Below are 17,883 nucleotides of genomic sequence, written 5' to 3'. Positions count from 1 at the left end.
GGGAAATATTTCCTTGTGAAAGGGAAGAAGATCAACACAGAAAAATAACTGCAGAAGCCAGAAGTCTGACTTCTTTTAAGCATAATTAAGACAGGAACAGATTACAGCAATCTGGATTTCACTCTTCTTGCCAGACCTGTTTCCTCACTGCAGCATCACCTCTCGCAGCTGCCCAGGCAGAGGGCAGCCTGGAATGCCTTGTGCCACCCATGCTGCAAGCACATGGCAGAATTTTCCACCAAAAAGGTGAAAAATTTCCTGCTCTGTCTTCTCTTGCAATGACCTCAGAATAAAACACACTGCTTAAGGTTGTCCAAGCCAACAAGTGTGGAGCTGCTGAACTGCCTTTCAGTGACACAGACACCCCAGTCTTACAGGACAGAGGAGGGGCTGGGGCAGGATGGAAAGCAGCTGGCCAGCAAGGAGCAGCCTTGGAGAGCTTCATGAGGTCTCAGCACAGACAGAGGATAAGGGAGTTGTAGGAAAAGAAAGGGGAGCCAGGGCTGCCCCTCTCACCCACAGCCCAGGGGTCAATGCAGCAGCTCTCCGGGCTCTGCTAGGGACAGAGTTTGAAACAAGGTCATTGTCATAGCCCTGATTTTCTAGGCACACACCTCCTTTGCCTATGCATCAAACTACACTTCCTGACCTTTTCTGGCCCCTTTTATTTTGTCTCCAGTAAGTTAATAAATCACACACAGTGGCATACAGGAGGGGTGGAGGAACTGCATGCTCCTCTTCAGCATGCTCCCAGGCTGAGCAGCATTAGGTTAGACAAGTCTGCTTCTCCTGTGTCACTCCTCAGCAGTGGTGGAAGTAACTAAAAACTATGGGTTAGGTTAGACAAGTCTGCTTCTCCTGTGTCACTCCTCAGCAGTGGTGGAAGTAACTAAAAACTGTGGGTTGGTACTTTATAAGCCCTTCTAACAGAGGGACAGAGTTCCTGTGCTCATACCTTTCTACAGCAAAAAATAATTATACCTTAATCCTCCCAGTTAAATGCCTATTTCTCCCCAGTATCAAAAACTTTAGTGGCTAACCAGAACCTTAAGCTTACTCCAACTAGGAGATTTAGTAACTGCTACTTTGGACTGTTGAAATGTAAATTAAAATCTCTTAGGGCAGTTCTCTAGCAATTTAATTTCAGGCTGTGCAGAGCTGTGGAGAAATGCCAGGAAAAAATCTCCTTCTTGCAGAAAAAACCATATTAAAATATGGAAGCTGTTTTGCAGTCTATTATGCTGTCATTCACCACATGCTACCTGTGCCAAATAAAGGGCTGGGAATTAGGCAGTCAACAGCAAGCCTCAGAAACATCAATGAACTTTACATGCAGTCTTCATGCTTTGTACTGGTACCAGAAACACTTGACTGCATGAGTCCTCAGAGATGAAGCAGAAGAGAACCAGTGCTTCACCCCTGTGAGACACCAACCTAGAGTAAAATGGGTAAGGTTTACTGCAGAAAGGTTATGTGGGTGGGAAGAGAAAATATTTGGTCTAGAGCTGCTGAGATTGTCTAATCCAGGGGCTTGGATTCACTTTATTTAAATCTGTCTTCATTGCTTTTTGGGTCCCAAAGGCCCAAAAAAGTCACTCAGGGCAAAAGTTCCGGACTCAGCCGTGCAAGCTATTGATTTACATAGTGCAAAGGGTGCACCCATGCCAGGCAAGACTCAGTCCTCACCTGTAACAACCAGGACCTGGCAGTCCTGCAGCAGAGACTCTGTGGTTCCTGAAGACAGCAGGGTTCAGCCCCTGCCCTGCAGCACGCTGGCCAGGTCGTTCTCCTGCAACAGCTGGGAAAAATTTTGGAGAATCTTGAAAGCAAGATCATTAGATGTGCATTTCACCGTCACCAGCTCCAACAGCAAAAATAAGTCTGCAATCATAATAAGTTTGTCTTACTGTGGCGCAAATTGAATATGCTGCAAGTACAGGGCAAAACAAGTAATCTGATTTATCACAACAGACACCAGTCCCCATTTATAAAAACTTGAATTTGTGCTGTACAGTTGTTCTACAAAAAGCCTCAGTAAGTCATTCACTATCCAATAGCTACATTGAGTTATCACAGGAGCAGCCATTAGTCACAGTGACAGTCCCAGCACAACAGGCCCCTGTTGAGAGCAGGAGTCTCTGCCTATAGGAAGCAGATGAAGCTAATGGATTCCCACGTGCCTGGCTGAGCCCAGTACCCGTGCAGCCCGAGCCTGACTGTGCACAGGGGGCAAAGCCACCACAAGAGCATCTCGCCAACAGCACCTACTCTCTGCAGGAGAAAACTGACATGCTGCTGCTTTTCTTTAGACAAGCCTGGGTTTTGTTGATTTGGAGGGTGGGGGGTGTTTCTTTGTTTGCTTTTGTTGAGTGAGTGAGAAGTAAAAATAACTCCCATTTAACAGTCATCAGGCATATCAGGCAGCATATGAGGGACAGGAGGTAGGGAGGAACCTTTCAAAAGTGATGGGAACAAGCTTGGCTTTGATGTTCTCCATCAGACCTGATCTGCCTGGAGCACTGGGGCATAAAGATAACCAAAGGCCTGGCCATGAAACCTTCTTTTGGCAAGGAAAGGGCTGTGCAGGCTAAATCAATCTTGGGGGCTATTCTAATCCAAATCTATAATCTTATTTAATTTACTCTATAATTATAAAATGTAAATTAATAATATTTATTATATTATTATGTATTATATATTCTATTTATTGTCGTAATATCGATATTATAAATAATATATAATTATAACCCTCCTATAGTATCAAACATCTTGAAAGGTAAGTTTTCTAAAGCTGCTACCTGAGGGAGAACAAATTTTCTTCCATGGCTATGTCTCTTGATTAGGAGATATTTCCTGGCTGCAGGCAGACATTGCTGCATTTGAGCTGATTCTAAATTATTTTTGTTAAAACCTATCACCAAGCCTCACAGTGAAAAGAGATGATTTATTCTCTAACAAAGAATAATAAAGAAGAAACAAAATGTACACCAGTTATTTTCCTACTCTCGAAGTTGCTTCATTGTAATTTTATAACTATTTCTTCCTTTAAAAAAAGTAATGGAATCCAGTGTCTGAAAACAGAATATTAATTTTCTGGCTTTTTTTACCCCAGTTTTAGGATTTTGTATCTTCACTGCATATTAGGAGGAAGAAAACCCCAGTAAGTAGCTAGTGAGATTGATTTCTGAAAATGTCATTTAATCTCTGGGGGTTTTGTAGCTCGTAATACAGCACAGCCAGTAGGGAACAGTCACATTTTGTGTTCATTCATCTGAGTAAGGAGAAAAAGTCAGATCCTAGTGCCACGAATTTAGCAGGGGATTAGATGAATTACTAAGGTCTGAGTCACCAGGGCTGTACCTGTGCTCCATCAGCCTCTGCACACCCTTCAAGCAGGGAGCTGCATGGCATAGTCCTGCACCCCTGCACCCCAGTTTCTGCAGTGCCAGCATCCCAGAGCAGCCTCCAGCCTGGCCAGCTGCCACCACTGGTAGCTGCTCCAATCCCATGGTGAGTTCTGCTCCCAAAGAGACAGGAGGAAGGAAAAGGTTCAGGAAGTCCTCCTCGCCACAGGCACCAAGGAAACATTGCCACTGACAACAAGCAGGAAAATTATGTCTACCTGGACTCTTTACTTTGAAGCTTTGTTTAAAAGGAACACAAGGCAGATGGACAGAAAAAATCTGCACTAAGCAATGAAGTGGGATAACAAATAAGATGACAACACTGAACTCCGCTCTTCAGGGAGCACAGCTACCTTCTTTCCAAGCAGTAAGTCCCTTTAATGATAATACACTGGAAACAGTTCGAAATCCCATTAATATAAAAAATAAGTTCTTACCTTCAGTTTAAATGACAAAGCTCTCTATTAATGTGAAATCCTTACTATCTCCTTCCCTGGATGAATATATCTAATTTGTAACTACATTATTCTGGGGATTTAAGCTATAAATGACCCCACCTGATGCTGCAGCACTTTTAGCCCCAGAGGGGTGGGAGAGTGAGAAGTAGGTTCTCTTCTGAACCATTGCCAAACACCACAGCACAGCAACTTCACTACCTGATCAGGAAAAACCTTTTTTAAAAGGCAATAGTTATTTACTCAGACAGTGAAGAGCCAAAAGAAGCACAGCCACAAGAAATTGCACAATGTCTCTTTGCCCAAAGATGAAGAACAGCACTGACAGAAACCACAGCAAAACTTCAGTACCTGAAGTCATTCTCTATCCATCACATCTGCAGCTACCTTTGCAAGGCAGGCAAGATGATGATGATAAATATGATGCGAGGACATTTAAGTGTCTTTTTCCTGAACCACCAATAAAGCTACCTGCAGGATCTGCCTTCCCAGAAATAAATGTCAAGGAGAAATCCAGGGAAAACAAAGGGAGCTGGTTAATTAAGTGATGCCCACATCACACAACAGACATGATCCTACAGAATGGAGCATGCAGTTCCAATCTGGCACTGTTTACAAACACGATGCAACTGGCATAATTTCAATGTTGTTGTAACAGGTGAGAACACATATAGCCTGGGGAGGAAATAGCATTTTTATTGACTGACAGATTGTGGTACCACATTACATTGAACATCCCTATAAAAAGAGGAGTGAGCCTTGCCTAAAATATGGCACTGCACCGTGCAAAGGTTAGCAGTGCAGTGGTCGTTTTATCAAGGTTCAGGATGTCCTGCAAAGCTTTTCTGGAACAGCTCTGTTGGTTATGAATGTTCAATAAATAAGTAAATACAAATCATATCTCAAAGCTTAGCTCTGGTAACCCCTGGAGCAGGAACAGATATGCTTGTATCAGCTCAGCTGGGCTGTTGGAGGAAGCAGTGTAACAAAAGCAGGATCCCTGTGTGTCTGTGCTGCAGGGCTCAGCAGGCTCCTGGTGCCAGCACAGCTGCTGCTCCCAGATCAGCCAGCCCCAGCACAAACCGCCTGCACCTGGGTACGGACACACAGACAACGTGTGTCTGCAGGCACATATCCCGACCCTCAGCTCTGGTTACAGCTCTGCCCCTCAAATGTTTCTGGAGAACACAGAGTCCTCAGCAGCTGATGGCAGTGCCAACCCCACTGCCACTTCCCTTCAGGCTGCACTTCTGGCCTGCCTAAAACCAGACTGGGGAAGTACAAAGCAGATAAAAAGTCCTTAGGCACAAATTTGACACTTAAGATTTTTCAGAGGTCTAAATTGCATCTCAGCTAATTACACATCTGGTTTTTCTTACTCTGACAACCTCATGACTGACATTTTTTGTCTCAGATTTCTGCACTGATCTTCCACCCCTACAGCAGCCAGTGCTCAAGTATTCATTGAGTATCATTGCTCATCCAGTACCATTGAGAGTAAATGTGTATGTTCTGTAGACTGGCAAAATTAGTCTGGATGGAATGACTTTCTTGTCTTGCAAGATTTCAAAGGTCTCAGGTTTGGCTTTTTTCATGCATCTGGATGAAAAGTGATTTGGAAAAAAAATTCTCAGAAATTACTACAGTACCAGTCAGAAAATGTATCCCAGATTAGAAAGATGTAAATTAAATCGCCCTTTTGCTTCTTTCAGAACAGCAATTTCCTTCAAAAACCATTCCCTTTGAGAAAAACATTTCACAAATAAATTTTTAAAAAATAAATTTGGAAGTTTCTCATATTTCTGACAAAAAAATTTGTTCTGGACTACCAGACAAGGAAGAAAATGATAGCAACACACATTTGCCTTAGAAACATCTATATTTAAACTAATCTTTCACTGAAAGAAGATTCACCCTGAGTGCTGACCATTTCATCACCTGCCTGTATATATGAAAGTGGATGGCTTAAAACCTGTCCATTCCTGTCCCTCAAACAGCAGCACAAGGATGAAACTCTTAAAATCCTCGACCTCCCCTCCCATACCACTTGTGCCTTCCCTGAATCCAAAATCTTGCTGTTCCTCCCCTGAATGACAATGCTGATGTCAGCTTCTACTGCTGAGCAGCTCAGAGCCAGCCCTGTCCCCTAACTGGCCAGGCAGACCTTGACTCTGCCAGGAATTTTGCTGAAACACTAATGAATGAAAAATTGGAGATATTTCTGCTGCTTGTTATGTCAGCAGCACATCTGTGGGCCTTGCAGGTGCTAAGGAGCAATAAGGAAACATCATCAGAGCATTCACACATCTGTCACTCCACCTCTCCAAACACCGCAAGTCACTGTACAGCAAAAGCTTCACAGTCTCTCCTGGGTTCATAAATCTGAGGGATTTTATAACTCCCAGTGTCCCTTAAACTCTACTTCACATTTAGACAGACCCAGCACAGCACTGCTTTCATGAAATGCAGATTAAACAGAGCCTTAAGTAAGACTCCTTGGATGAAGCACAGCTGGAATGTATTCTGGGGAAGTAAATATTTCACCACTAACTATGACACTGTCCAGGAGCAAGGACAGAGAACATCAATGTTTAGAAAACTAAAAAAACAGTATTTACTACACATGGACACCCTTGTTCAGTTCTAGCCAGTAAGTTCTCCTGAGCTTGGGGCTTTGATAGCAAATGGGAGAGTGAAGAGTGGGATCTGAAAATAAATCACTGTCTGGGAAGCTGCTCTCTTAAGCAGTATACACTGGTATTTCTTACAGGAGAGAGAAATGCTTTCTTGGCTTCACCTTTGACACAGTGAGCCTGCTGGGAGCAAACAGCAGAAGGAAAATCCTGCCTCAGATGTGATGCTGTGCCATGCAGCTCACACTCCATCCAGGGTCATCACTGCTCTTAGTTTTCAGAAGCCTGCACATTCTCAAAGAAACAGTCTGATTCCATTAATAAAACCTCTACAGTGTGTTCAAAAGATGGAAAGCATAAAACTGTGCATGGAAAAGTAAGGGGTAGGATTACCAAAAGTGTTTTTCAGTCTTTAATTTCTTCCATAGTCTGAAGAAAAGCTAACCCATATTATCTCTGCAGTTGCTTCAGCCAGTTCTTTTTCTTAAAATTCATGGAAATAATAATTTTCAAAAGAGCATTTAAAGGCCACACAGGATTTCAAGCCTTTTTTTAATCACGAGACAGCAAAAACAGCAGATTACAAGAGATAAAGCTAGAAGGAGCCAAAACTCACTGAAGTTTTAAGATATCTCCAGTAGATCCAGAAGGATTTGGTCCAGAGTTTGCCTTCTAGTCTAATCATCCTAAAGGCTCCAGGCAATGACAGAATACAATTTCTCCTTTTTCATAGTGAAAGTCACATAAATTGATAAATGCTGCCTCATTTGAAAGTTGGGTGCTTAGTCCCTGGTTCTAATAACACTCTGCAGACTTAGGACTGATTAATTGACAGACATTTGGGATCTCTAGGGATAAATATCAACAACAAAGTGAAATGTCAGCAAGTGAGTGAAATATATTGCAAGGCTTGTGTGGATTATGAGAAGCTGTATTATCAAACAAGAGAATGAAGTCAAGGGATAAGCAAGTGTAGAATCAGAGCATGCAGCAGGATAGTGATAATTAAGTCCAGGGAGATAATTTTGTAAACGTAGATTTAACAGCTTTAGTCAGATGCTCATCTTTTCTTGTATAACCAGCAGGTTTATTCAAAGATCTTGTTGGTAATCAACTCAAGTAGAAGTGGCAACGTGAGGAGAAAAGGGGTAGCACAAAGGAATGGTTAGGTTGGAGAAAAACAGAATTACAGTCTCCCTTGCTGCCTGCTAATGATTTAATGACCTCAAATGTGATCCATAGAGGGCTGCAAAAGAAGCTGTCTTTTGAAATTCAAGAAGTTTCATATCTGTTATGCTCATTTCCAGGTATAATTGTGACCAAATTAATATATAAAAAAACATTTTGTCTGTCACTTTGGGCTCAAGATACAATTCTTTTCAGAATATATATTTATACACACACATATATGTATATGTATATATGGATCATATGTATCAGCAAGTAAGCAATAATGCCCCTTAGGTTAGAATTGTGACCTCAGTGTCACCCAGAAAACAAGCTGTGTTAATTGCCCAGCTGCAGTGCCATGAAAATAAACACATTTATTTATGAGAATTGCCTGTTCTTACATAGCTGTTACTGGGTGCCCCAGAAGCACCATCTTACTTTGATAATGGGTCTGGCCAGAAAAGAAAGCAAAACAAAACGAAATTTTTTATATTTCACCAGAGTTTTGCCTACCATAAGCATGAGCTGGAACAACCATGTGGCTTTGGGAGAGGACAGGAGAAAAGCAATAACAAGATAATTAGATAATTGCTGTGGATATCCAGTGTTAAACCACTATTCCTTGAGGTGCCTGATTTCCCAGCAGTTCCTCAGGTGCAATACCACATGATCATTGCTCCACACTGCATGTACAAATGGAATGATGGGCTTCCAGTCTGCAGCCTCCAAACCCATAAGGTGTCCATGGAGCGATGTTAAGGTGTCCAAGAAAGGGGATAACAAAAGCAAGATCCTATATTCTCTGTATAGGTTGGAAAGGGAGTTTTTTGGCCCACAATTGCTAGAAATAGAAATTCTCTAGATAAATTCTTTAAACAGCCTAATGGGAGTGATAACCACAATCACAAGGCATGACCTGTGGGCTCACAAGACCAGCACAACCGAGTGTGCCACCAGAGGATCCCTCAGCCTTTCTGCTGCAAACACCTGAGAAAAGCCAGAACCTGAGACACTTTTGCAACAGACATCTTGCTAAAAGGTGTGCCCAAAACTTGCAATTCCAACAGATTATCATTTCCCTACATCCATAAAATAACAATAACAATAACAATAATAATAATAATATTAACAGAGGCACACACAGTTTGCACAAAACACTTCAGTCTTTAGGTATCATAAGCTTAGAATCAAATGGAAAGAAACTTCAGTGCAGTGAGAGATTACAACCAGAATTATCATAAATTACAATGAGAACAAATGTGTATTCACTTTAAAAATTGTAAAGTCTGATTTCACATTTAAGCTATTGTTTCATTACGATGGCTTTTAAATACCTATAATTACATGTTAGTTACTATTGTTCAGACCATTTTATATGAACACATAAGGAAAATGCTCAGAAATAAATCCCAGGCAGTGATTATTTTTAATAATGCAATGCTTTTTCTATAGTAATTACTGGGGTACAATGCCCATTAACCTATTCAGCATTCCTAGAGGAATTTAAGTCAAAAGTAATCTGATTAACTTTAAGGTAAGGGCTTCCCATCTCTGCTTTCTCTCCCCCTTCTCTGCTGAAATAAATATAAATGTGTATTAGCTATGCAGAGAATCAATGAAATTATATTAAATTTGCAATTCAGCCAAGTGTCTGCAAATTCAACTAATTATTTATATTTTGAGTCTTGTTGATGCTGCAGTTATTGTAAAGCTTAACAGTTCATCTCTTTATTGTAATCAGTACCTGAGGCTTTTTTACATGTGAATTGCATTAAATTTGAAACATTTTGTGACCTAGTTAAGTGGCATAGTCAGTTTTCTAATTATTTACCAGAAATTGTGAAAAATGGTTTGATGTCCTGAAGTGCATTTTATAAAGTAGCATATTTTCAATAGGTGCCAACAGCTTAGTACACCTGCTTTATAGATATTTGGATATTTGGAAAATGATTACTGACTGAGTTTACTTCTCATAGGACTTCTGTGAAAAGCTTTGGTGGTGGCTGGAGAGCAGCAGCTCCTTTCAGACTCCACACAGCAGGCCCTGCTCCAGGAAACTGTGAAAATACCCCCCAAAAAATATCATTCTCCCTGTTCCAACAGTAAGAAAGCAAATAGCTTGATATTAGCAAATCCTGACAGGACAAGGAAAGCCTGCCCAAAGACATTGGGCAGCCATTTTCAATCTGTAATATGACAAACATTGGTACAAATACTTCAAACTTGATTTAAATCCACAAGGAATAGTTCACTGCAAAGACCTGCTGTCCACACTGCTAAACACCCTGCAACATTCATCACAGGAGTAACAATCTCACTTTTCCTTGGCAGACATCCTGCCTCCCTGAACTCAGCTTTAAAAATGTCCGTGAATTGTACATTACTCATTTCTGGCTTAAAGGTGTCCATTATTAGCAAAACTTACATTTTGGTAGAGAGAGAAACTATTTCAGTGTAATCTACAAAATTATTTTTGGGGATTTTAGCAAAATAATTAGGGGAATTTCTGGACTACAAACACTGTAGTGTGTAATGTGAGATTTCATCTTGACTGATAGACCTGGTAGGATTTCCATCCAAAAATACAGCCATGTTTTCCTCCTTGCCACACCACCCTTTAATTAATTATATGTGAAATGTTCTTATTTCCTGTATTTTTTATTAGCACCTTACCAAACTTCAATCTATTTTAATCCTTCTGTTGTTCCACTGAGAAGAATAGATGTCCAGCAGAAAAAAGGACAAACAGATGTTATAACTACAGGACTCAGGAGCCACCAAAGAGAAATGCAAACCAAATTAAACCTCTCAAACTTACCAAGTGCTCATTGGGCAAGGGGAAGCAAGGTGAACCAGCTTTAAGTTCATAAGCAATCATAGAATGGCCTGGGTTGGAAGGGTCCTTAAAGATCATCTAGCTCCAATACCCTTGCTGCACTGGGACACTTTTCACTGGGCCAGGTTGCTCAGAGTTTAATCCAACCTGGCCTTGAACATTCCCAGGCATGGGCATCCACAGGTTCTCTGGGCAACCTGTTCCAGTGCCTCACCACCCTCACAGTAAAGAATTTCTTCCTAATATCTAATCTAAATTATCTTCTTTCTATTTTAAACCGTTCCCCATTGTCCTGTCACTGTGTGTTTTTTAAAAAGTCTCTCTCCTTCTTTTCTGTAGGCTCCTAAAGATGCAGAAGGACACAAGAAGGTCACCCAAAGCCTTCTCTTTTCTAGGCTGAACACACCTGATTAGCCTTTCCCCATAGGAGAGGTGCTCCAGCCCTCTGATCATCTTGTTGCCTCCTCTGGAGTCACTCCAACAGCTCCATGTCCTCCCAGTTCCAGGGACCCCAGAGTGGGAGGCAGTGCTCCAGTTCCTCCTGGCTCCATGGATGGTGCTGCTCCTGATGGGAACTCAGCCTGCTGTTCTGCTGCTTGCTGTAAATCAGCTCAGACACAGCCATGCCAGCTGCACTGGGAGGGAACACAAGCACGGATAAACAGAGCATTAGAATAATTAGATACCCACAACACTGCAAATAATTTAAATAGGGGTTTTCACACTCTGAAGAGTGGGATGGAGCTGTTCATGGCAGATTTTTAGTGGCTGCATCTGAACCTACTATTAAAGCAAACAGCAGAACAGAAGAGGGAACTGAAAGCCTGCACCATCCATGCAGTCAGAAGGGAGATTTCCTTTCCTGCCTCATGTACCCCATGCTGGAGCCCTTACACAGAGACCATACTCAGCCCTGATGGCTGAAGAAGAGGTTATGTTGTGACAGAGGAGTGAGAATCATTAAGTTCCAGGTGCACTGCTGGAAGCACAAATATTTGAAGGTAGCATCAAATGGCAGATGGAAATCCAGATCATCATGAAATCCAGAACATGACAGAATCAGCAACTAGGAGTGTCCCAAACACCCAGAACTTTTAGCATCAGGATGCTAGAGGAGGCTACCTGAAATACTTTTTCCCATTAAAACCCAACGTTTTTATTCAGGTAAAATACCCCTTTACATATCACGTGCCTGAAAAGAGAATTTTCATCATTGCTCATTGTCATTGCAGGCAGATGAGACAGTCTTCTCCAGATTTCACACAGGAGGAGATACAATACACGTGGTACAGACTGATGCAAATGGGCCAGAACTGGGGTAAGGAGGGATGGTTCCCTCTCCCTTGCAGGTGGGGCAGGTAGACAATTAGCCACAAATCACCAGGGAGATTCAGGGCCACACCTCACACAGAACATAAACTGTCCCAGGCTCTGCAACATGGTTTCTGAGTGGCAAGAAAGGAGATGTTTGGTGGGACAGCCCTAAGAGCAGCAGTGGTGCTGTGCCTGCTAAGCCAACGTGAATCTGATACATTTATTAGGAAGAGAAAATAAATTAGTGAACAAATTCACAACAAATTGTCCCAACATAAAAGGATGTCCCCATAAAAAAGTGTCTCTGCCCTCTGCTGGCATGTGACAGAGAGATTAAGAGATTAATGAAGCAGAAAAAGATGGTGTCAACATCAAAATCTGTGTTACGGCAGCTGTACCCCTCCAGAGCATTAAAATGCAGTTTGGGTATTTGCCCACTTCCCCACAATTTCCCAGGGAGACCACACAAAGAATACAATGAGCAAAGTCCAGAAACAGGCTCAGCCCTGCCAAAACTTCACTTAGTGGAGAGAAGAGAGGGGTTTGCAATCAGCTTGTAAATCTGGAAATATTTGGCCTTAGGCTCATATCTGGCATTAAAATGTGGTAGTTTCTGTTAAGCAGGCAAGACTATGTTTGTCTTATCATAACTTACAGGTCTTCCCATCATCTTCCAGTTCACCAAGGCAAAACCCTGTTATACCTACTTCTGACAGCATGTCAACCTTCTCTTTCTGGCAGGATTGCCCAGCTAGTCCCTATTTACCATCCTTCATAATGCAAGCTGGATACTGTACCTGCTTGCACATCCTGAACCTGTGACTCTGCAGTTTTTCATTACTGCCTCTGAAAACCCTTCTGCATCCTTTTGTAATGCATGTAGATAAAACTGTTCTCTCCATCCAGGCCCTATAATATTTTAATTTTTTATATATTTAGTAAAGTAACTAAAAAAATCATATTAAGTGACCCTTTTTACTGCTATTTATACCTAAGGTATACCATTTTGTGCTGCATTCATCAGAAATATGTATGCCAGAACAAAGAGTTACTAAGCTTCACCCACAGTGCATTGACAATGCATTTATTCTGGCTGTATTCAGCCACCATCAGTGGCTCACAGTGCATCCTGACAGCTGCCACTGGTGTGTGACTCCTGAGCAGTCCTTGTTAGTACAGTTTCTTAGCTATCATTTCACAAAAAAGAAATTACTATGGAATAGCTCCCAAATGAGCACCTCTCCCTGCAACTCAAATTCAAGAGATGAGACAAGACACAGAACATCTGCCAGAGAAGAGGATATTTTGTATGTTTATCAGCAGTGGAGAGCAAGTAAACCATGTTCTGAAAAGAGAAAATTGACTTCCTCCAAATCAGGAGAGCATCAGGAGAGCATCTATGCTAACTTTGAAAAGGAAAAGCAAGTGACTGACTCTGCATACAAGAGCACCCCCAGTCAAAGGCAAGGTAGCTCCCCAGCCTTTATACTGTTCAGTAGGCAGAGGAAATGGTCCCTTTCCCAAAAAGACTGAGGTTTCTGGATGATGGAAACACTATCCCTTCAGTGTAGGCATTACTTTAAGGAGAAAATTAAATAAATAAATAAAAAATTAAATTTGCCTTTCTTACTCTTTTTGTTGGTACACTTTAGACTCTTGAATGCTCTGTCCTTGCAACTAAAAGCTCAAACGTGACTGAAGAAACAGATTTTTTTCTTCTTCTTCTTCAGCCTTTTGTCAGGAACAAAAGCATTTGCTTACTGATCTACCTGTAGAGAAACAAAGCACTACTTCAAATACCTGTTCCAAATCAGAAACTAAAGATAAAAGGCAAATAAGTGGGCGCCTGCCCAGGATTCATAAATTTCTTTATGCGACATCATTTCTACAAGTTTCTTTTCCTGAAAGTATTATTTAAACCTGGAAAAAAAGTCTCTAAAGAAATTCTGGAATGGTAGAAAATAATTAAGTGACCAGAATACTGTTTTGAACGTGTTTCAAGTGCTTATCATGAAGTTTTTTGAATGCATTTGACTGAAAGCTTTGGAAACAAAAATTGGGCTAGAAAGAACAGAGCAGGAAAGAGAACAAGCTGGTTGTTTCACTCCAGACACATCTCTTAAGCCTAACACACTGGGGGAACATATCTAGAGTGTGGAAAACATTTCTGTCATCATGTCAAAGGTGAATAAAATATCAAGGTATACATTTTAGATATTCAAGTATCAAAAAACTCTTTGTTGCTAATTATAGGCTGCATGCAAACAGATAAATTAACAGAAAAAGGAGTTCTGTTATTCCCTAGTCAACCAAATCTGTCAAGCAAAATATATTTTCATTTATTTGTTTTGCTGGGTAGTACTTTTTATATTACAAATTGTTAACAGTTAGTTATGATTATAAAATAATTACTAAAATATGAGATTCATTTTATGGCATCAGTCCAAAGTCATTTGCTCCAGCACATAAGCTAGTATATGAAATTTGCTGAAGCCAGGGTTTCACTCCAGCTATAAAATCACAAGACTAGAATACAAAACAGACCATTCAAATACAAAGACATTTATGAACCTCAAATATCTGTATTTAGAGAATATGAGACCAGCAATGCTCAAAACAAGAGGAAGTGTTTACAAAGTAGACACAATCCTATTATTTGGTCAATCTGTAACAACAAAAATAGTTTATATTTGGGGTATTTCATCCAATCTTCAAGATCTCTCATAGAGGAGTACAATGATAAAACATGGGGCTGGCTTTGGCTTTCACAACACTGAAATCAATCAAGTACCTGTATGCAGTCCAGAGGGATGATAAATTGTGTTTGTCACACCTAAAACCAATTTTCTGGGAAGAAAAAAAAAAGTTTAACAATTTAGAGGAGCTTAGATGCCCTATATTTATTCTTTCCCTGAAAGCCAGAAGTGAAGACAAACACATCTCTCATATACATATATATATAGATATATATATATATTTAATGAACATTTTTTAAAATAGAGCCTTTCTTTTTAGAGGTAGATTTCTTACTATAGCTGAAGCTTCTGCTTAAGGCAGAAGCTATTTGAAATGTTTGAAACAGCACTCTGGGCTGCATGTAGTGGCTTAGACTATAATTCATAAAATGAATTTACATTAATCTCAGCATTTCTCAGGAAGCGTGAAAGAGGTCAAAAAGCCTTGGATTTTTTTTATGAAAAACAATATCATGAAAAATCCTTTCTATTATATCTGTTTAATTTACTACCTTCTTCTACATATATATTCTAGTTACAAGACATGTTTGTTTTCTTTATTGGTAATTATTAGGACAATATAAAATTTTAGATTAGAAAAAATACGTGCTGTTGTGAGCTCTTAGCTACAGAATTACTTGTTTCCACTAGATCTCCTAGATACATCACTGATCTGTACAATCCTAACAAATATTTGGGCAGGTCAGTCTCCAACACAGTTGCTTACCAGGCAGATGATGTTTCTGGAGCTAAGAAAACACAGGAGAGTCATTTTCTCTGCAGCATGTCCAGCCACCTTTGGTTATCCCCAGGCAAAATTACCAGGTACACAGAAGTGCTCATGCAGGTTTGATATGAGAGGGAAACTTGTGCTCTGAGCATAAGGTGTGCAGTGAGACTCATTAGCTGCACTGCAACAGTGACCAGAAAACTCTCTGGAGCACTGGGACTGAAAACACAACCTGAAGTCCAGGATGGAAATAAACCACATATTAAAAAGACACGAGAAGAAGAAATATGAGAGACACAGAAGAACTGCGCAGAAATATCCAGCACAGTAAGACTCTTCTGTTTACAAAACCCAGGATAGTAGAACCTGCTATTTTGACAAGGTGAAAATCATATTTCATATAATAAAAATTCATGTGTCATGAATGCCAAGATTGAAAGTGTAAGTAACTTCAAAAAACTGCTTTAAAATTCATGGACTACCCAGAGAAGAATCACTTCCCAACTTGTTTCATTCCTTTCCTAAGCATGCAATGAGTTGCAGCTGCCAGGGATGAGGTATAGACTAGAGAGTTATAGGACTCACTCAGCTTCATCAGGTAGCAAAAATTCATTTCAATTCAAATGCTCAGGGACTACAAAGCAGCAGCAACAGCAATGAAAATTTAAGATTTGCCCATCAGAATAAACAATATACAGAATAGGCAATAAGGATATATCAAGCTTGTTATTGCCATTCTATGCTATGAGAATTAGAGCTGGGATTGAGAGACTGCAAGGAGCACCAGAACTCATCACCTGAGTTACAGAGCTACTTTCTAACCAAAGGTCTTAAAAACAGAAGGTATCATGACCAGTTTGTGTGTATAATATTTACTTACTTTTATTTTGACTGAAACAAGCAAAGAAATCCAACCTTTAGATGCCCTTGTGATCACTCATAAATGAAACTGAGTGTACTAAACCCCAATATAGTAAAATAATCTTTGTAAATAATTATGAGCTGACATCTAAGTGCTAACATGCTGAAATGACCAATTGTCATCTCATGATGTGCATTAGCCTAGTGTCACTCAAAGCCAATGTATTTTAACCCAGCCAGGTATTGTGGACTTTTCTTTCCTTGAACAATGTACAGATGAAAGGCCTGCCAAGAATCCCACATTTCTTTTGGAGCAACCTACAAACTTTCTGCATGTGCCATTAATGTTGGACATGGGAGCACAGCTGGTGCATGTCAAACTGCTTCTGTGGTGAAAGTCCTGCTTTGGAAAACAAACCAGGCTCATAAAAATGTGGTTTATAAGCTGAAAAAAATATTACAAAGCTGAATGAAAACGACTTGGACAACATCAGAAATAGGACATGGACTATTCTGTCTCCAGAAGTCCCAGGAAGTCCCAAGCAAAGAAACAAGTAAAGCTTTCTGAACACTGAGAACAGCATGACTAAAGACTTTGTCAGACACAAAAGCATCCTTCTCATAGACATACATGAGAAACAGGCACATTGCTGTGCCTTTTGTTGTCATTGCAATGCCACGTCAATAATCTAGAATTAGGAGCCAGAAAGTGAAAGCTCGTGTTCATACAAGAGCTTCTGCATTGTCCAAGGTCCTGAAAAAGTTTGTGGACACCAAGAGAACACAGAGAGTAAGAGAGGTACAGACTTCATCTCAGGGTTATTTTGCATATAATTTAATTTCATGTATATTCTTTGTATTCATTGATTTAAAATGCTTCCTCAGTACCCAGTTGCTCATACTGGATAGGCAAGTGGACAGCGAACACTATGGAAATAATTAACGTCTACTTTAACAACCCACCTCAAACCTTCAACAATACAAAGGTCAAGGTCAAAGTCCTTGCCATTTTATATTTTACTCATCTGCCCCTCGCATTTTTTACATTCACTCATTACATCATCTCATAATTTTAACTGTGAACAGTTGGGGACAAAAATTATTCTGCCTTCCATATTCCTGTGCAAGGATACCATGAACGATGAGACCCTGCCACAATAGCTCCTTTGGAAATTAATACATGTAACAATATTTGTAACAATACATGTAACAACCTTTTCTTTATCATTTTGAAGTATGTTTTTTGCTGTATTTCTTTAGGAGTAGCAATGGAAGCTCCTGTCTGGTTTGCACCTCTTTGCATTTTGCACTACATGCCCCTGACAGCACACATCTTCCATGGGAAAAGTGGGCTGTAGCAGCAGCAGAGTAAATGAATTCAACAGGGTTTGTCCTTCAGGGGAAGATGCCTTGGTTTTGTCACACTCCATATTTTTGTGGTGCTCTAAAGTCACAGATCAGCAGTCCACAGCATGCAGCACCTCAATATTGTGGTGGAGAACACAATGGAAATTGTGTTCTTTTGAAAAAAGCAATTTTTCACACTGCGTCTATTGACCAAAGTGCTGCAACTCAGGTGGCTCATTAGCATTTTAGCAACTTCCAGGTTCCCACAGCCTGATGGAGGAACATTCAGACATTCCTGGTACATATTTTCCCTCTTTCCCATTCGTTGAACCAGAACACACAAAAAGACAATGGCAAAATGAAGTTTGCCTGAATGTCTCCATTAAACCAAAGCTATT

The sequence above is a fragment of the Passer domesticus genome, chromosome 3, assembly GCF_036417665.1.
Source record: "Passer domesticus isolate bPasDom1 chromosome 3, bPasDom1.hap1, whole genome shotgun sequence".
Lineage (NCBI taxonomy): Eukaryota > Metazoa > Chordata > Aves > Passeriformes > Passeridae > Passer > Passer domesticus.
Note: the sequence above shows the minus strand (reverse complement) of the source record.